This window comes from Schistocerca americana, chromosome X (genome assembly GCF_021461395.2).
Source record: "Schistocerca americana isolate TAMUIC-IGC-003095 chromosome X, iqSchAmer2.1, whole genome shotgun sequence".
Classification (NCBI taxonomy): domain Eukaryota; kingdom Metazoa; phylum Arthropoda; class Insecta; order Orthoptera; family Acrididae; genus Schistocerca; species Schistocerca americana.
In genome coordinates, this window is record NC_060130.1 from 105,651,194 (window position 1) to 105,671,328 (window position 20,135).

The following is a 20,135-nucleotide window of genomic DNA, read 5'->3' on the forward strand; positions in this document are numbered from 1 at the left end:
CCGTCGTTAATTTGATCTCACCCTAGCTCACCTTCCTATCTCGCAAGCTAGAATGCTGCACGTTATTTTATACGAGAGGGTCTATTAATAAACAATATAGATTTATTAACAGTTTTAACTGATGTTAATATTGGTGTGAATGTTTGAGAGAAGGCCAGAGAGAGAGTGAGAGGACATGGATCAGATTTTAACAGGAAATGTTACTGTTTACTATACGAGTGTTACAGATTGTACCCATGGAAAGCTGTACAGCCACTAAATTCTATGGGATAAGGCAATAATGGAGGGTCCAAAAAGGAAACAGATCATTCCATTATTTAAGGAATTGGTAAACATAATGCAAAATGAAAGGATGGAAGATTGGTTTAGCATCTTGTTGATAAAGAGGTCTTTAGAGTTGGCACACAAGCTCAGATTCCCCAAGAATAGTAAAAAATGTGGTTGTGTCCTTCCATAAGGACCCATTCTGACATTTGCCTAAAGCAAACAGAGGAAACTGTTAAATCTAAATTTGGATGACCAAATGGGAATTTGACCCCAGTCTTTCTTGATTGCAAATCCAGTGCCTCAATCTTTCTGCCATCTTGTTCAATCTATATGATGCAAATGTGTGTGTTGTTAGTATATGACAATAATATTAAATAACTTGATGATAGCTGAAGAGAAAAATAATATACAATATTGCAGTTGGTCTACACTGTAGATCAGAAAACAAAAATGAGCAAGGCTTCCATAGCAGGACTGTAATGCAGAAGTTTTCTTTATATGAAATTTCTAGAAGAATACAAGAAAGTATATGGGTTCTGAGAATGTATAATTGCTATCTCCTTGAAAATGGTGAAGAAGAAGACCAATATAGGCAATAGTAATAGTGATAAGACTGCAAAGACCTGAAATCTATTAGACAGTGATGTATTAAAAATATCTGTAGTGCTTGGACTTTATAAATGACTGCTGTTGGAAAAGTAAAAAGGTGGCAGTCTGTAGTGTCAAAAACAAATAAAAGTCATTCTATCAGAAGACAATAAGCAGACTTGTGGCTTTGGCATCATGAAATATTGTGAAAATAGTACATCTTACATTGCTGTAATCAGTGGTGTTTATTTATTTATTTTTGATTATTCGTTATGTAGATTTATTTAAGAGCTAGAACAGACTTAGTCCCAAGTGCCATGGCTGATCACATTTCCTGTGCAGATCATAATGGAGTCATTAAATATGTCGTGAATATCTTGCTGGCAGATGAGGCAAGCAGACTACAATTATCAAATGCATGTCAACAAATAATGTAAACTGCTATGATCTGAGAAGTTTATGCAGCACAAAAATATACATTTAAGATAAACATCAAAAGCCTAGCTCTTCATATAACCTAGGTAATGTTAACATGAAAAAGTTTTCCTATATTTTCAAGGGATCAAAAATGAATAAAAATATGTTTGTATCAAATACTTCCAGTACATTTTGTGAAGAATTTGTGAACTATGATACCCCTCTACGATACTAACCTGGGGAATTTAGTTGACAAGGCTACCAATTAAAACATATAAAATTGCAAATACATTACAGTTTATAAAGCAATATATGTTAAGTCAAAAATGGTAAAATAATTATTTCAGGATCAATATCATCATATATTTGAAATAATTATTGCCTTTAAAGAGATTATGTAACATGTTTATTGTTGTAGAAATAACAACATCACAGCAATTGGTCTATTTTCTGAAGACTGCAGTAGCAGCTATTTAAATGTCAGAAGGTGTATTACAAACTTGAGACACTCACCATATGAAGGAGATGTTGAGTGGAGACAGGTACAATGAAAAGATTGCTATAAATTAAAGCTTTCAGCCAACAGGCCTTCTTCAAAATTGAAAGATCGGCAAGTCACAACAGTTTTCTAAGTGCCGCCGTGCAGCTACGCGTGTCATCTACATGCCGCACTGTCTGCCAGCCATGCAGCAGCAGTGCTGCCTAAGTGGCCGGCCAGCCAGCCAGTGGCCGCTGGACTTGGACTCAATTATGATTTGACTGTTAAAGTGTACACACGTCTTACTCTGTTTACTTGATCTGTGACTTCCATGTGTTGCGTCTTCCTTGAAATATATTTGTTCAACTTGAAGTTATTACAATTCGCAACGAGGTAGTGATTTTTCTTTTCCATCATTGACCCACATGTTTCCATGGCTACTTTAGAGCAACTATTGCAAGGTCTCATGGAACAGCAAACGCTTCTCACAAATGCGATTCATGATTTCGTGCTGTCGAAGACATTTTTCGTAATCAGGCCAAACATGTAAGTCTCTGTTCCTTTCATGGATTTCACCTCAAATGTATCGGTTGTTGTCGCAATTGGCTCCTTTCAAAGATTCTGCGTCTTTGTCCTTTGCTGAAATGTGCTCACTTCTGTCCATCTATTTTCAAAAGCAAACGCATGTGGTATCCTCTTGTGTTGCCTTTTATCGTTGTCAAAACAACTGAATCAATCCTATTGCACTTGGGCTGCTGAACTTCATGGCCTCAGTAGAAAGTGTCAATTTGTTACTGAAGTTCACAAAGAATCCTACGTCGATTCCACGGTACGGGATGCTATTATCCGACAAAGAAGTTAGGCAATGTGCCCTTCAGTTGGCAAATCCGACTCTAGATGAAGTCTTATCCATCACTCAGTCTTTTGAAATTTCTCACATCGCTGAAGCACAAATAGAGGCATGGGGCGACGTCGGGAAAATACAACCTCTGTGTGATGTTGACAAAGCGTGTGGCATGTCCCCACCGGCCGACGTGGCCGCAGTATGCTCCAAAGCGCAGCCCAGCCTAACCGTAAACAAACCTCTAAGAAACTGCAGCAAAACTCATGGCAGCTTTCTTCATGTCCGCGGTGTTTTATGAAACATTCACGAGAAGATTGTCTACAACGTTGGGCCATGTGTCACAAATGCAAAAAAAAGGGTCATGTGTCATCCGTTTGCAAATCCAACCACATACATGATGTTCCTGAACATGACGCTGATTCTGATTATATGTTGTCTGACAATTGTACTTCTTTCCTTTCCGGGAAGTTATTCCTCACTGTCCAAATACTTGGTTGAGATGTTCGCATGCAGGTGGATACTGGTTCTGCTGCCACTATAATCAATTCTCAGACGTATCTTCAGTCGGGTTCTCCAATCCTGTCACCTGTCACTAGGCAATTACGGACTTACAATAAACAGAAGATTTCTCTCTTGGGACAATTTGATGCTGAGGTACCTTACAAGTCTGTCATTCACACTGTTCCCATATTTGTGGTTGACCATAGTAACATGGAGAATCTTTTTGGTTTCGATGCCTTTCACGTTTTTGGATTCTCCATAGATAACTCTGTCAATATTGTCTCTGATGATATTCCTTATGCTCAATTGGATTCCTTGTCGACGACATTTTCGTCCCTTTTTTCTTCTGGGTTAGGCTGTGCAAATGACTTTGAAGCTCATATCATGCTGAAACCCAGAGTTCAGCCTAAGTTTTTTTGGGCTTGCCCATTCCTCTGGCCCTTCATGATCAGGTCAAATGGGAGCTGAATCGTCTCACTGCTTCAGGGGTCTTGCTTCCTGTCACTTCCAGTGAGTGGTCCTCTCCTGTCGTTGTCGTTGCTAAGCCAAATGGTGATATTCGTCTCTGTGGCGAATTCAAAGCCACTGTAAATGCTCAATGCATTATTGACATTTACCCTATGCCTCGACCTGAAGAATTGTCCACTAAACTTGATGGAAGCCAGTATTTTTCTAAACTTGACCTGTCAGAAGCTTATCATCAACTTCCTCTTGACGCTGCTTCCCGGCAGTTTCTGGCCCTTAAATTGCCTTTCAGCCTCTATCAATACCAACGATTGCCATTCGGGGCTGCCAGTGCCCCTGCTCTCTTTCAGCGATTCTTGGAACAATCATTGCTCACTGTCCCTGGGCGTATAAATCACCAGGACGCTATTGTTGTCACTGGCTCCATGACTGACAAACATCTTCAAAATCTCCGCACACCTTTTCATGTCTTACAGACTGCCAGTCTCTAGAGTAATCATGAGAAATCAAAATTTTTTCAGGCATCTATCACATACTTGGGGCTTCAACTCTCTCGGGATGGTATTCGTCAGCTTCAACAAACTGTCACTGTGATCGATGATGCCCTTCCTCACTCTACATTGTTAAGGAACTGCAGGCCTTCTTGGGGAAAATAGCATACTATCACAAGTTTTTACCATCTGCCGCTTCGGTGGCTCAGCCGTTGCATCGCCTGTTGCATAAAAACGTGCCTTTTCACTGGTCCACGTCATGCGATGCGGCTTTCCAGAAATGGAAGACTATGCTGAAACAGGCCACATGCCTGGCTACTTATCGACCTGGCCAACATCTTGTTCTTACCACGGATGCCTCTCAATATGTGGTCAGTGCAGTCCTTGCGAACCGTTTTTCTGACGGTTCTGAACAACCCATTGCTTATGCCTCCAAAACGCTCACGGATGCCCAACAAAAGTATTCTCAAATTGAAAAAGAAGCTTTTGCCATTATTTATGCTCTTCATAAGTTTGGTGTTTTTCTCTATGGATCCAAATTTCATCTTGTTATGGATCACAAACCTCTTGTTTCCTTGTTTCATCCATCAACATCACTTTCCGACAAGGCTGCACACTGCCTCCAGCGTTGGGCTCTTTACTTGTCTCATTTCAATTATGAGATTCATTTCTGGCTGACAGCTCAACATTCGAATGCTGATGCACTCTCTCACCTTCCCATGGGTCCTGATCTGACATTCGATAGGGACGAACTTTTGTGTTTCCACCTGGATGTTGCCGAGCAGCGGGTTGTGGATGGGTTCCCCATCACCAGGGACCAGCTGGCGGCTGCTACGGGTTCTCACCCTACCCTCTCCCGGGTTTTACACTGTATTCAGAAGGGTTGGTGTCCATCCACTAAGACTTCTGGTCTGTTGTGGAACTACTACGCTTTGCATTACCGCCTCACGGCTAGGGATGGTGTTATCCTCCTTTCCACCGAAAATGCTTCGTTGCGTGTTGTGGTACCTGCATCTTTGCATGTTTTAGTCTTGCACCTCCTTCACCAAGGGCACTATGGTGTCTCTCACACAAAATCTCTGGCGCGCTGTCATGTGTACTGGCCCAGCATCGACTCTGAAATCACATACATGGTTGCTGCCTGTGGCCCTTGTGCATCGCAGGCCGCCGCCCCGAAGTAATCTTTGTCACCATGGCCTTCACCTGAGAAGCCCTGGGAGCATGTTCATGCTGCCTTCTAGGTCACATTTTCTCTCTGGAAGGCCTTCCCTCTACTCTTGTTACTGATAATGGTCCGCAATTTGTCTCTTCCGATTTTGTGGATTTTTTTGCCCATCACGGCATCACGCATGTCACGGCCACTGCGTTCCACCCACGGTCAAACGCTGAGGCTGAACGACTGGTCCGCACATTTAAGGCTCAGATGAGGAAACTCCTGACTTCTTCTGCTGATGATGCGCTTCTCCAATTTCTCGCTTCTTACCGTTTCACCCCCATGGGCGACCACAGCCCGGCTGAGCTCTTACATGGCCGACAGCCCCGCACGCTGCTTCATCTTCTGCGGCCTTCCATCTCACAGCTGCACGTGGCTTTGCTTGGCCGGTTCACCTCCGACAACCTTGTATGAGTACGGGGATATGGCAGGCAGCCAAAATGGAGTCCTGGCCACATCTAACAACACCATGGCCAATGCCTGTATGAAATCCAGATGGACACGGGTGTTGCAGTGTGTCATTCAGACCAGCTTCAGCCTCGTGTGCTGGCAACGCCTGTTCTGGATGCCTCTACACCACCTTCGGCTCTACCTGACCCTCGGGATAAAGGAATCTCTCATTACTCACAACGCAGTCCTCTCACCATCATATCGGTGCCAACACAAGAACTGCCGCCACCAGGAGACGTGCCCATGCAGGAGCCAGATGACCATCATCTGTCAGAGCAACTCTACTCGCCTCCTTCTCCTAAGGACGCGGACACATCGCCCATGTCTCCTGTTATAACAGCTGGACTTGCCGCAATGGACAGATTGGTGCATGGGGCCCCAGCAGATTCGACCCCCACGTCTCCTGTCATCTCGACCCGTTATCATTGGGGACACTTTCATCCGTACGGGAAGCCTCTGCCTCGAGACTTTACAGCCAGTCAAACAACACCTATGGATGTTAGCAATCTACAGGCCATCTCCATCAAGACCTGTGCAAAAAACTCAAAGGGGGGGAAAAGTGTTGTGACTTGCCGACCTTTCAAAGTGCCACCGTGCAGTTACACGCGTCCTCTACGTGTGACGCTGTCTGCCAGCCATGCAGCAGCAGTGCCCCCTAAGCAGCCAGCCAGCCAGTGGCCGCTAGAATTGGACTCAGTTATGATTTGACTGTTAAAGTGTACACACATCTTACTCTGTTCACTTGATCTGTGACTTTCATGTATTGTGTCTTCCTTCACACACACACACACACACACACACACACACACACACACACACACACACACGACATCTGCCTGTAGCTGCTGTGACTGGACTGCAGATAGGAACTGTACCTGACAGAAGCATAGATCTAGAGTAAGTGGTGAGGGCAAGGTGGAGGCACAGGGTGGGGAGGTGGAGGGAAACCAGGTTAGGGGTAGGGGAAGGTGTAACATTACTGTGGGGCTATGCAAGAACATAGTGGGGGACTGGGTAGAGCATAGAGCAGGTGGGTGCAGTTGGGAGGTTTTTTGGAGGGGGGGTGGGGGGTGGAGAGTGTGATGGAAAAGGTGAGGAGTAGTGAAGGGGCAAAAGACTAGTAAATACATTGGCAGAGTATTAGAGTTGGAGCAGGGAAGGGAATAGGTAGGTGGAGGACAGGAACTAGTGAAGGTTGAGGCCAGGGGATTATGGGAACATAGGATATATAGCAAGGAGAGTTCCCACCTGTGCAATTCAGAAAAGCTGTTGTTGGTAGGAACAACCCAGATGGTGCACATCAATGAAGTGAAGCACACTGCGTTGGCCAGCATATTCAGCAACTGGGTGGCCGATCTATCTCTTGGCCACAGTTTGTCAGTGGAGATTCATGCAAACAGATAGCTTGTTAGTTGCCATTCCCATGTAGAATGCAACATAGTGGTTGCAGCTTAGTGTGTAGATCACATGACTATTTTCACAGTTAGCCCTGCCTTTGATGGGATAGGAAATGCCTGTAACTGGACTGTAGGAGGTGGTAGTGGAAGGATGTATGGGACAGGTCTTCCATCTAGCTCTATTGCAGGATACCTTTGTCCATATCAGACCTGCCAACCACCAGCACTTTGACAGCTGCCACCCATTTCATACCAAGAAGACCATTCCATACAGCCTAGCTGTATGGCTGTCACATCTGTAGTGATGAGCAGTCTCTGTCCAAATACGCCAAGTGTCTCACTAGACCTTCGCAGACTAAAATTACCCTTCATCCTTGTATGAAAACAGACCTCCAATACCTTGTCTCTCTAGTCACCTCCCACATACCAACCATCCTGCCACAAAGGACCACTCCATTCATGACTCAGTGCCACCCAAGACCACAGTAACTGAATCACATTCTCCACCAGGATTTTGACTCTCAATTGTTGTGCCCTGAAATGAGGAATATCCAACTCACCACTCTTCCCACCCTCCCACAGTGGTATTCTACTGACCACCAAACCTATGGAGTATCCTTGTCCATCCTTACTCCACCCCTGCTCTCAACCCCTTGCCTGCAATAGACCTAGATGCAAGACCTCTCTCATACATCCTCCCACTACCACCCATCACAGTCCAGTAACATGCATGTGCTATCCCATCAAAGGCAGGGCTACCTGTGTAAGCAGAGGTGTGCTCTACACATGAAGCTGAAACTACTGTGCTGCATTCTACATGGGAATAACAATTAACAAGCTGTCTGTCTGCATGAATGGCCACTGACAAACTGTGGCCAAGAGACAGCAGGACACCCAATTGCTGAATGCTGGCCAACACAATGTGCTTCACTTCAGTGGCTGTTTCACAGCATGAACCATCTGGATCCTTCCTACCTATGGTAGCTTTTCTGAATTGCTTGGGTGGGAACTCTTCCTGCAAAATATCCTATGTTTCTGTAATCCCCTGGCCTCAACCTTCACTAGTCTCTGTCCTCCACCTACCCATTCCCATCCCTGCATTACACAGCCTTCTATTCTGCCAATGCATCCACTAGTCTTTTTTCCCCTCCCAAACCCCATCACTGTACCCAGCTGCTCTACCTTGTCACCCACTACATCCTTGAATGGTCCAACAGTAATACTACACCTTCCTCCACCCCTACCCTGATTTCCCTACCACTCCCCATCTCATGACTCCTCCTTGTACCCACCACCTACAATAGATTGTTGCTTCCATCAAGCACAGTTGGAGTTGGTGTCCACAGTCAGGCCACAGGAGCTAGAGACAGTGGTCACGTGTGAGAGTTGTGTGTGTGTGTGTGTGTGTGTGTGTGTGTGTGTGTGTGTGTGTGTGTGTGTGTTTTCTATTTCAGAGGATCTTTTGGCTGAAAGTTTAAATGAATAACAGCCTTTTCATTGTGCCTGTCTGTGACTCATCGTCTCCTCTGTACGGCAAGTAGCAATGTGTTCTTTTCATAATATTGTTGTTATTCCATCCTGGACTTTACACTGTTTAAACTGATGCTCATTTTTAAATACACCTGTAGGTGAGAACCATCATCTTTGTGCATTATTAATCAATTTCCCTCAACATAAAACATATTTTCCATGACTCAGCTGATATGTTTAAATGAAATAATGTGATACAAAATCTAACTGAAATTGAAATTCAATAAAATATCTTCAATATAGAAGCATTGTAAGTCAAAGCAGGTAAAAAGGATTTTCAGTGTTACTTCCATTTTTTTCATCGACAAATAGAACTCATGACAAGGTTGGAAGTAATTTTTGAGATCCTTAAGCATTACAAGAATTTCATGTGGCAGAGATAGTGATGAGATGTGAAAAGATTATTTCTTTGACCATTTTCTCAACATGCCATATAATGACAATGTGTCTTTGCAATATCATTTAGTTACAAGTAAGAAAGTATAATGATGAAGACAAAATTAACTGAAACTGCAGTAGTGTGTTGCAGTGGCCAAGACTTTTAGAAGTTTCTATTTTTTCTCAGAGCTGGCAAGTTCCTCTAATCTTTCATGATGTAATGTCACCACCACTATATGGAATTGGCAAATGATGGAGAAAATATATACTTTGCACTAGAAGACTGCAACCTGCACAGCAGTCAGACCAATTAGTCTTAATAATTCATTCAACCAAGGATCATTTTACAATAATATATGTCCTGTCAGCTTAAATGCAGGTAATCTATAAAGACATACGAATATACATGCATTTAACACAACATATCAGATAAGGGGTTGCAAATACAAAAAAAAATATGGGTATAAATGGATGGAATTGCACACTTTATGGGAAGATATATTCTAGAGTAAAAAAACAAAAAACAAAAAAAAAAAAAAAACACACACACACAAACACACACACACACACACACACACACACACACACACACACACACAGGCAAACAGTTCATTTGAAACTGTGAACAGTTACAAAAAGTAAATTTTTTCTCCATTAGTAAATTGTTTTATAGATCTATGGGTGCCATAATGCCATATCAGCCAAAGACATTATGCATAATGATGTAAAACATTTCATAATGCAGAATGAGATTTTCACTTTGCAGCGGAGTGTGCGCTGATATGAAACTTCCTGGCAGATTAAAACTGTGTGCCGGACCGAGACTCAAACTCGGGACCTTTGCCTTTCGCGGGCAAGTGCTCTACCAACTGATCTACCCAAGCACGACTCACGCCCCGTCCTCACAGCTTTACTTCTGCCAGTACTTTGCCTCCTACCTTCCAAACTTTACAGAAGCTCTCCTGTGAACCTTGCAGAACTAGCACTCCTGAAAGAAAGGGTATTGCGGAGGCATGGCTTAGCCACCGCCTGGGGAATGTTTCCAGAAAGTTTCCAGAATGTTTCCAGAATTCTGGAAACATCCCCCAGGCTGTGGCTAAGCCATGTCTCCGCAATATCCTTTCTTTCAGGAGTGCTAGTTCTGCAAGGTTCACAGGAGAGCTTCTGTAAAGTTTGGAAGGTAGGAGGCGAGGTACTGGCAGAATTAAAGCTGTGAGGACAGGGCGTGAGTTGTGCTTGGGTAGCTCAGTTGGTAGAGCACTTGCCCGCGAAAGGCAAAGGTCCCGAGTTCGAGTCTCGGTCCGGCACACACTTTAAATCTGCCAGGAAGTTTCATTTCATAATGCGTTCTGTGCCTTATATTATGAAAGCTGTGAATTCACTAAAAGCATTATATAGTAAAATGGAACACGTGGCTTCTTTAGCTCACACCCTACACAGAGTTGCAGAACAGGTTCGTAGTGAATTCAGTGATGTTAAAAAATACCTTTTCGACACACACAATAAATTTTTCAACACCCCTTCATGTGTTGTGGCATTTATTTTGTTAACTCCCATTTTGACAAGATGGGGTCCTGGATTGATACCAAAACTTTAACATTGAGAAAAGCATCATTGATTCATTCAATACCAGTGAAGACTCTTCAATTGTACCAGCCCAAGAATTAATGCCTAATGCTGATATTTCACGCAAACGTTCATACATTAAAATCAAATTTTGGATTTATTCCTGCTGTCATAACTGCTATGGAGCAAGTGTAAGTGCCAATAGTGAAGCAGATCGAACAAGTGAAAAAATTGCAAATGAATCAGAAGTAGTTTGTGGCAAACTTGGAAAAGAAGTGTCAAATAAATTGAAAAGGTGTTAGAAATAAAATGAAATGAAGAGTATCATACACACTGTTTCATCAGTGTTGCTCTAATCGTGCCACACTGCTCCAATACAAGTGTAGCCTTAACAGACAACAAAATCATTGAAATGGAACAAACTAGTACTGCTCAATATGTGTAATTATAGTGGCCCTGCAAGCAGAGTGGCATGGAGCAGGGTGGCACTGACTGGATCAAACCTGTTTGTTTCTCAGCACAGTGACCAGAGGGTTGAGTGTCTCTGGCAGCATTTGGGCAATGCCGGCAGCATTTGGCTGTTGTTGCAACTCACAGAATCAGTACTGTTGCTTGCACTTATGTTTATTTTATTGTGTTGTTGAGAAAATGGCATCATCAGAAACCTTGATAGCAGATGATTTTGCTTAGTATCTTTTATGGACACAGTGAAATAAGTATCATCTTGGCTGATTCATTTTGGACAAGTTGCCTGATGAAGTGGCAACAGTATTACAAACTACAGGTACAGAATACACTTCCAGAATTTATTATGTCTTTCATTGTCTTAAATCAGTAGGGGATAATAAAGTTGAAGTAACACAGCTGGCAAACACATGAAAATCATGCTTTATTGTGAGAGAAAAAATTTTCAAAGTTGTCTCATTTGGACAACTTCATTTGAACTCTGTTGAAGTTTTGTCCTGTCTGATAAATGCCTTATAGTACACACTATTTCTATTGTATGATGCTCATTTACACTCATGGATCCTACTAAGTCAATGAAAGTGTCATGGGGAACATGTTAATTTCACAACATTGTCAGCAAATTCTGTTGATTTTTGCATTTGCTTCCAAAATATACTCAAATTAGTGCTGATTTTTCCAAAAGTACATTCAATTAATTGCTATGGTCTGGAAAAGTGTTTGTTGAAATATTCTTTCCCTGGACCTAAAACTCATTGACTGTAAGAGTTGATACAATGCCTCAACAATAGATATGCCTCATCTCCAATGAACACAAAATGCAACACACTTGATGTCTTTGGTAATAGAGAGTCTGGTGGTATATTAAGCTCCCCATCTTGCAGCAAGTGAAATACACTAGAAGAATGAAATCTAACACCTTCTCTTTCGTTCTCATATTACCCAACATCAGTTATAATATATTTCCTGTGAGGTTCTGCAACTCCTTGTATAATGATTGAATGAAAATGTTTTACAGATATAAACATTGTGGCAGAATTTTCTGAGCATTTTAGACAAATATCTTTTCTGTCAATATCGCTGACTGCATTTGGGAAGTTTCGTACATTGTACAAATCATTTACAGTATTTAGAAAATCATCTTCAAAAGGCACCTGTGTTGCGGTTGGAGGCAATCCCATAACACAAGCATGACTGACTCCACAACTCTTACAATGGTTATGAATACTATTGTGAATCTCAGACCTATGTCTTGAAAACATCTTGTGGTTTCTAGGAACCTGTGACAATTTTTGTTTCACCAGCTGTCGATGACCTTTAAAAATTACATTATTCCATTAAAAATAGTTTAGTTACTTGTATATCATGCACAGTACCCATATGGCAACATACCCTCCTCTTTGCTAAAGTCTTGTTTTAAGATCTCAATACAAGGGTGTTATGAATATTTCATTCTCACTTTATTGTGTGGCCACATGAGCAAAATGGAATGGCTATATACAATACATTTTCTCTGGAATGTGGTGAGTTATAGACTCCATCCCAAGTTTAAAGAATAGTTCAAAATGTTAACTACATTTGATATGCAGCAACATATGACCTAATATGCACAGTTTATAATGACCTCTATTTTTCATTGTAAACTATTCAATTATCTTGCAGTAGATTGCTTAATATTTTACCAAGTAGTTTCTTTAAAAAATCATTTGAGAAAGACTGCAGATCGGCATCCACACAGTCAAGTGAGCCTGCTTGCTGCTCCTTGGCCCCACTATACCTGGGCACATAGCAGCACTGCAGCGGCTGTCCTATGCACAGCTCCACTTTGCTCTGTTGCACTGCTCCACTCTAATCTGGGACTAATCATTTGGTTTTAAAATCAAATTATCCATTTTAAATATGTTCTTCACATGGGTCAGTTGAAGTAGAAAGAAGTTTTTGAAATACAAGCCGACAATAGGAAGTATTTTTTATTTCAAAATTTGGACAAGGCATTTATTGTATATTGCAACTCAGAAGTCATAACCTAAAGTAAGAATGAGGATATAGAAAAAATAAAAATAAAACACATCATAAGTTAATTATGTTCTGACAGTGTTAGTAAAAACTATGCTACATACATCAAATTCCATAGTCTACCTACTTGTCATGTGCATTTTATTCTTAAATAAATAGTTCATTATCATAATCTGACTCACTAATTTAGTGGCAGTAGAAATTGTACAACATTTTAATACTGTTAGTTTATATTTTTAAGTATGTCATTGTGCATATTTTTGTAAATTTTTGGTCATTACTTATTATTTATTTGTGTATTATGGTGACTTTAGGTCAGAAAAATCTTAGCTCTAGCCATAAATAATCCAGTGCAATTTTAAAAGCTAATAATAACCACAACTACAACACTAGAAGACAAAAGGCACTTAATTACTTATAACTAAAGCTGTCAATGACTCTAAAAATGTTTTAAGTGTGTGGCTATCAACTAACACAAAATGTCTAACATGTAGCAATATAAATTTCAAATCTAATGTGAAATCTATTTTATGTACAGCTCTTGGAATGCACATGAATTTTTAATTGAAAACTAATAGCATATAACTAAGGAACAAATATTTTTATTTTGCACTTAAATTTATGTTGTTTCACTAACAATGAGTGTAGTATGAAAGACGAAACTCTTTTTTGTTATCCAATTTAAGCCACTGTCCTATTTAATAATCCAAAAATGGCCAGCTGTTGTCATGTAAACAAACAAATCATGTGTATGTCACTTGAAATCTGACTTTTTCTGCATCACTGCAATAGAAATCATGCAAGGATCATGTAATTAACTAACACACTACCCACTTTCTTAAACAATTGTCTGCAAGCTATTTGAGTGTGAACACCAGTGGCAGGCATAGTGTGTGGGGAGACTTTGAGACTTAGTCTCCCCTGTATTCGTGCTTAAAAAAGATGCAATAGTAATTCAAAACAAAAATATAAACAATTTTCTACTAAGAGCGCTAAATGTGCAAAGACATCAGTTTTGTAGCCCGTGCCGCCACACCCTGAGTATCGGTGTATCTGCCTGCTTGAGACTCGACTGCTCTCAGTTTCTGCCTCCCTTGCCTTACCTGGCTGTGTGTGCCTGATGGTTAGTGGCATTCTCGGCTCTCCTCCACACCCCCTCTTCCACGAAGGTCGGTGCGCTGAACTTGCTAGCAGGTATCGAGACTAGTCTCTGCCGTTTCTATGCTTGTGTTTTAACAAGGAAGTGAACAGTCGGTGCGGTTTGTGTTCATAGTCATTCTTGTGTGATTTTAGTACATATTTTCATTGTGTTGCCAACATGAGTGAGCCATCAACTGAACACCTTATAGAATTTTTATTAAAAATGCCTTTTTCTACATTGTCTTTCAATTCACACTTTTTTGTAGGTTAAATGATCTACTCCTATACTCAGTGTAGTTTTAAGTGAAGCCAAATAAAAACACACTTTTCAGACAGCCTGGTACGAAAAGTATGCTTGGTTGACTGCGAATGCAGTTAATAACAGATTATATTGTTAAATATGTCTTCTGTCTGGTGGTGAAAAGGAATGATGCAATGAGGGCATTTGTGCAGTAAAGAACTTTGACAGGAAAGCACAAAAGCATCAGATATCAAAACGTCACCTGCAGAACAAATAATCATTTTAGTTCTGGGGAAAAAGTAGAATTGAGCACGCCCTTTCTGAAGCTGCTCGTCTGACAGCAATAAAATGCAATGAACAAGTTGCCTCCAACAAGAGAGTATTGGCTACTCTTATTCAGGCAAGTGTATTTCTTTGTAGACAAGAACTAGCCTTTCATGGCCATCGAGAAGATGAATCCTCCAGCAACAAAGGTAACTATCTGGAATTGTTGGATTTACTAGCTCATGGAGAGCAGTTAATCTGAGAGCATCTGTCATCATCTTCAACCTTTAAAAGAACTTTTCCAGATATACAGAATGATGTAATAGAAATGAGAACTCTGAATTTCACATTTTATTTTCCCATTAACTTCCAAACTGCAATTTCATTTCAATTCAGGTTGCTGTAACATTAGACATGTCATGCAAGAGTCAAATGAGTATAATATTTAGGTACTGCATTGCAGACAAAATTGAGGAAAGATTCATTAGATTTTATGATATTTCTGGAGATAAAACTGCTGAAGGTTTGTCAAACATTATTCATGCAGTATTGAAAGAATGGAATATGGAAGGAAAAGTGGTTAGTCAAACGTATGATGACGCTTCAGTAATGGCGGGCAGAGAAAGAGGACAACAACAATTGGTGAAGCAGTTCTGTCCCTATCCACTGTTTATTCATTGTCACGCACACCAACTGAATTTGGTACTGTTACATGCCTCCAAAATCATGTGACAAGTATGCATGTTTGTAAGTGATCTTACTGCATTCCTTTCATTTTTCAGCAAATCATCAAAACAAAATGTATTGCTAACTGAGAAAGGATTTAAACTGCCACATGCAAGCAGCACTCACTGGAACTTTCGTTCCAGGGCAGTTTCAAGAACATCTAGTCATTTCTCAGGGCTATATATAGTGTTTTTAATTATATATTTGATTATAGAGATTCTCAGTGGGATCAAGAATCTTTGAGCTGTGCGGTGGGAATGAAACAATGGATGGATGATCCTATGTTTGTCTACTTGCTTTGCTTCTACTGAGGGTGCTTTGTTTATGTTGATCATCTCTTTAATGTTCTTCAGTCAAAATCTGCCAGTATAACTGCTTGCCACGATGAAATAAGAACTGCTTTGAGAAACTTATGACAGTTAAGAACGGATACATTCGTTGATGAATACATTAAATGCAGCTTGTGTTTGACTGGCAACTTATCATTCTGTGACAGTCAAAAGACATCTCTCAGGGCACTAACTTAAGAGATATTGGATTTGCAAATTGTTCAGATGGAAAGAAGGTTTCAAGACTTTCCCCAAGTTCAGTTTGTTGAACCTTTGAATGAAAAGTGTTTCCTGAACTATCAAAAAGAAGTCCCAAAGTTGAAACTACTTCAATTATTAGAACAGTACCCTTTTTCAAACATGAACAACTTGAAAATGAACTGTGTAACATAAACACTGATGAAAAAAAACACTTATCTCCAAGAATCCTCTTAAAGTACATTGTCAACAATGATTAGACTCTGTTTATGAAGAAACAATGAAGTTCTTGCATTTCGTTTTGACCCTACCCACAACTATAGCAAGTAGTGAATGAAGCATGAGTGCTCTTAAATGAGTGAAGAATTATTTAAGGAATTCAATGTCCAACATCCAGCTGTCGTGTTTGAGCACGTTAGCAATAGAAAAGACACTACTTGGAGAGCTATCCAGTGATCAGATCTTTGTAGACCGAGTTATAGACTTATTTGTGGAAAGAAAAGACAGGCGCATTGCACATGTGTATAAGAAAATACAAGTGCTTCTTCTCTTGCTGCTGCAGTTCTACAAATTTGTCATCATTTCTGGAACAAGTTAGTTATTATTATTATTATTATTATTATTATTATTAGTGGCGGTGGTGGCGGTGGTAATGGTAGTGGTAGTAGTAGTAGTAGTAGTAGTAGTAGTAGCTGTTGTTGTTGTTGTTTTATTTTATGCATTTTATTTCATTTGTTTAAATTATTGTTTATTGTACTATTGTCTCCCTATAATAAGTGCAGCGTCTCCCCAACCTTTACAACCACGCTACACCACTGGCAAACACAATGTAATCTGCTTTCTATGTCCTTTATACTATATATTTTCTGTCCAAGCAGAAGGTTAACACAGAATGTTAGGCTAGAAAATAAATGAAAATAGGAAAGCATAGACTTATTTGCTATCTTTATAAATCAGCTACTGCAGATACTGCAAAAGTTGCTAGACCCTAAAGAGCAAAGTATCTCTTTTTATAAAACATGGCCCATCTGAACACACTGTGCAAGGAAGAGAGATTTGTTCCTAGATTAAGTTCCTTATATAAGTCAAGTTGTTGAGTTTCACTGTGTAATGTAACAGACTACTGAAACTACCGATACCACCGGCTGGTGAGGTGTGCAGTGCCGTCAATCAACTTGAAGGAGCAAGTGAACTTTAACTACGTAAACATAATCTGAAATATTATTATTTTGTAATAAAACTGTTAATATGAGGACAATCATGAGGTATATTTCCACGGAACTATATTATAAACACTTTTCATTTTTCATACTATGGTTTTCATATATGTATACGTGCAATGTGTAAAATATTGATATACAACCAAGGTTGGCAGTACTACACAGTTTGTAAGCTCTGTGAACAGGAACCGGTTATTGGCGGGTGTAGAGACAATGGGCAGTTGGTGTTGAAATGTCTTGTAATACGCTTTGCTTTGAGAAGGTCAAGGATAGAGGGAACGAAATGATGTATTGGAAAAGCTGTTACATTGAAAATTATTGAATATCATGATCAGCATTTATAAAATAAAAGTTGGAAGTTTAAATATGTGTCAGTTCTTTAGCAGCAGAATACACACCCTGGACCTCAAATTGATTTATCAAACAGCGGATGGCGAGATTCATCACTGGAACACGAGTGTGCACCAACGACCAACTAAGGTAAGAAAGTTATATTACTCTAAATTCAAATTGTGATGATACCTTTCTTTCTCCATGTCTTCAACCCTGTAAGTACTCTGTTGTTAGAGTGAACAGCGTGAACAGCGTCTAGGCACACCAGGGAGACCACACAGGTTTAAAATGATAATTTGTATCTTAATATACCACTGCTGACAATAATTAATATTTGTCCCTTGGAGAAAGAGGCGCATTACACCTGCAAGAAGTATTTTAAAATGTTTAACTGTTTAATCAAAAAATCCAAATTCAATAATCATGTACTAAAATCGGTAGATAAACAAATAGCAAACAAAAAGTCTGAAGGTACTCAGTTTTAAATGTCACAAAAGCAGCTGTATTTATGCTGATGGCAATAAGAGAGGTCACAACACTACTGAAATACTGTTTACAGAATTTAATGAATATTTCCTCATTGTAGCTGAAGACACAGTGATGGACTATCTCCAATGTTGTCTGACTGTGTACTTGAAAAACTTATCAGGGAATGTATGAAGGAAGTGGCAGAATCTGACATTAACAATGGAATACAAAATTACTGCAAAATTGATAATCTCAAAACTAAATGTTTACTATTTAAAGATTATTGAAATTGTTGCACACAGTCCAAAGGTAGCACAGAAAGAGACAGAAATACTTAAACGGCAGAGCTACAACTCTCTTTCAAAATGCAGAAGTAATTCCAGACAAGAAGACTGCACCATCAAAATTAAGCACAAATTGTGGAAATATCAGAAGAACAGACAAATTTAAGTATCTAGGAGTACTCATCCAGCATAATGGATGGGAAAAAGAATCCAAAAATGGAGTTAACATTTTGCTTCACAAAACAAACTACCTGAAAAAAAAGTGAAGCAACAAGAAGAAGAGGAGGAAATGAAATGACACTTCACAAGTTGAGAGGGTATGCAATTTTGTTGCAGTGATAACAAAACTGAGTAAAATTTATAAAGAACTTGGCAGTAAGAGCCGGCTTATCAGTAGGATGTTGCACCCCTTCTGCCCTGAATGAATGCACTAACTCAGTTGAGAAGGGTGTTATAAAGCCATTTCATCATCTCCTGTGGTAAGCTTGCAATCATCTATTGTAGCTGGTCCTTAATACCCTACATACTGGCACTGGAAAAGAGCTAATGTTCAAGCCAATCCCACATACTTTCTATTAAAACGGCTCTGAGCACTATGGGACTTAACATCTGAGGTCATCAGTCCCCTAGAACTTAGAACCACTTAAACCTGACCAACCTAAGGACATCACACACATCCAAGCCCGAGGCAGGATTCGAACGTGTGACCGCAGTGGTAACGCGGCTCCAGACTGAAGCGCTTAGAACCACTCGGCCACACCGGCCAGCGACATTCTATCACAGACAGATCTGAGAATCTTGCTGGCCAAAGGAGTACCTCAACATCATACCATTCATTGAGACACGTACCATTTGTGGATGAGCATTGTACTGTTGAAAAATTGCACCATGAGACTCACATGAGAGGTAACACTTGAGGACACAGGATGCGCCTGGCACACCACTACTCTGTTGGAGTTCCCTCAAACACTACCAGCCCCAACATAAAGTCATACAGAATGGCTCCACGCACAATGATGCCATGACTAGCCTCTCCAAAACATTGGAAGAATGAGACCTCTCCCCAAGCCACCATCATACACACTGATGATCACCATTCATGGTAGTGCAGAACTGCCATTCATTTCTGAAAACAATGCAATACCATTCATGAGCAGTCCACAGATCCACTCATGGCACTGCTTCAAATGCAGCTGTTAGGGTTGTGGTGTTAATGGCAGCCAACACATGTGATGGAAGTTTCCTAGTTTGGCTACTGCTTGTCTATGACCAGTGGTGCATGACAATACAGGAGTTTTAGGGAGTCCATTACTTGTTCTGGGATAGCAGGTGTAGACATTAAGGATTTATGATGAGCTTGAGACAGAATACAGTGATCCTCTCTTGTGGTGGTCAGACATGGTTCAACTGTAGCCTTGGCAATGAGCATGTCTGCCCTGACATTCCCATGCAGTCCTATATTGGGCCACTGTCACATCTGAATACCCCACAAATGTTGATATTGCGTTATCTGACCAGCCAGCCAAATAAAGATCTACAATAAGGTCCGTTCCAGAATCAGTCAGGCGCTGATGACACTGTCTCGCACACAAATGTGGCATTTCTATGTCCTGCATAGTGATTACTCAACATCTGACATGGCTCTCACCTGTTATATACCCTACCATGCTTGGTAACAGCACTAAACATGAACAGCACTAATGCACTCTTGTGGCCATTCTACCAGTCACAGAGAATTACAACTCTAATCATTTTCATACTTTGCTGATTGAGTGTACATGTATGAAGTTATGTTGACATTCAACCATGTCTTCCGGGTGCTTCACTTTGATGTCAGAGAGTGTACATATACAATAAAAAATCATT